Genomic DNA, 1,905 nt, shown 5'->3' with positions numbered 1-1,905 from the left:
CGGGTCCAGGACTCGAACCACGGTTGACTACGTGGGAGTCCAGCGACATAGCCATTACGCTAACTGCTCGTCCCCCAGTGTACACTAGCTTTTAGTAACAATACAAGATGTCTGCCAATTCTAAATAGAATTTTCAAATAAAGCAAGAGAATCAGTGATACCTGGTCACATTAAAGAAGTCCCTGGCTTGTATGTTTGATATAGTAATTCATCTTTGGCCTTTCCTTGTGTTCCCTAATTTCAGGCTACTTCATTCACCAGAGACCTACTGCCGCAGAATCAGGAAGAAGAGCTTCCCCCTATAGGTTTTTTTATTTTTTTTCTAGAGAATTTTTTTAAAGAATTATTATTATTATTTTTAATTTTATTTACTCATTCATTCATCTATTTAAATTTTGACCAGAGAGAAACAGAGAGAGAGAGAGAGAGATAAAGTGAGGAAGCAAGCCACCAGTTTCGTGATTCGAACCATGGTTGGCAAACCTGGGAGTGTCCAGTGCCTTAACCACCATGCCACTTGCTGCCCCCCTATAGGTTGTTACTGGAGGTTTAAGATCTATAGGATAGAACAGGACTTTTCCCCTCATAGCCCCTGTTCTTCCTTATACTCTCCATCGCCACCTCACAGCAGGTTCTGGTTTCTGTCAGTCTGTTCAAATTCAGGGACTGGATATATAAATACATGATTAAAATGAGAGAGAGGAGAGAGAGAGAATGCACGAGCGAGCAGAAGGAAGAGGAAGAGGAAGAGGAAGAGGAAGAGGAAGAGGAAGAGGAAGGAAAGAAGAGACTAGCCCGTGGCCTAATGGTTAAAGGATCTGGACCACATGGTCAACCATGGTTTGAATACCAGTATAGTGGCTTGAAAAATATGCTGTGCTTGGTGCATGTACATGAGTGCCCCAAATGTCGATGAGATGGAAGAATGGAGAAGGAATTTTGGTGTGACCATGCCCCATTAAGGTGGGGGTGCTTTCTTTCTACCCTCTCTCTCCATCTCTGTTTCTTTCTGGTGAGTGCACACCCCCTCTAGCAATTAGAAAAAGGAAAAAGAGAAGAAGAATAAAGAAAGAAGAAAAATAAAAGAATAAAAACATAAATACCCCACATATGTATAAGCCCAGTTGAATTAATAGCAGTGAAATGTCAAGGATTCCCAATATGGAGATGGATATAATTTTACTATCACACTGGTCAAGATTAAAAAGAATAATACACCCAGAATTGGTGTGACCCAGAATTGTGGGAAGAGAGACACAAACTTGCATGTGGTTATAGAATAAATTGATCTCTGTAGAAGGCAAGTTGGAAATATATGACAAAAAACCTGGTAAATGTGTCAACTTTTTCACCTGGAAATCCCACTTCTAATACATTATGCTCAGAAATGATTAGATATAAAGTTGTATATACTAGAATGTTCATTGTGATATTTAATGGAGGTTGAAACTCAAATGCCTATTGAAGTAGACAGGCTATAGGCATTAGAGAAGATGCAGAAAGTTTAGTCAAATAAGTAGTGGGGGTTATCATGAAGTAATACAACTAAAGACTTTTAGATTTTAAAAGTACCATAAAGACCATACTAAGCATTGGTTTTCCACAACTGGTTTATAATATCCAAAATTTAGAAACAAAATAAATGTCTAAAAGTAGATGAATATGTTCATCAAATTACAATGCAGCCACACAAATACAGATAGAAAGTAGAGATAATTATGCCCTATAGTTGTAAGCTTACATGAGAATGTTGTCCTTAAAATACCTGGCAGATGGCAGGTGTCAATTGTATTAGCTTTTCTTCCTTAAGCAGAGATGGGTATATTGTCAGAACTCTTCTGATCGCAAGCCACAGAAGCATCATTCACACTGGCTCAAGATTTAAAAAAAAAAAAAAAAAAAAAA

At 38.1% G+C, this 1,905-nt stretch overlaps 1 pseudogene; it reads right to left on the bottom strand.

Annotated features, from left to right (window-relative positions):
* Nucleotides 1–1,905, bottom strand: part of LOC102478208 (plakophilin-4-like) — a 36,856-nt pseudogene that overhangs the window by 18,001 nt on the left and 16,950 nt on the right.

Source organism: Tupaia chinensis, unplaced genomic scaffold, assembly GCF_000334495.1.
Source record: "Tupaia chinensis unplaced genomic scaffold, TupChi_1.0 Scaffold000028_1, whole genome shotgun sequence".
NCBI classification, from domain to species: domain Eukaryota; kingdom Metazoa; phylum Chordata; class Mammalia; order Scandentia; family Tupaiidae; genus Tupaia; species Tupaia belangeri.
Note: the sequence above shows the minus strand (reverse complement) of the source record. Positions and strands in the feature narration are given on the sequence as shown.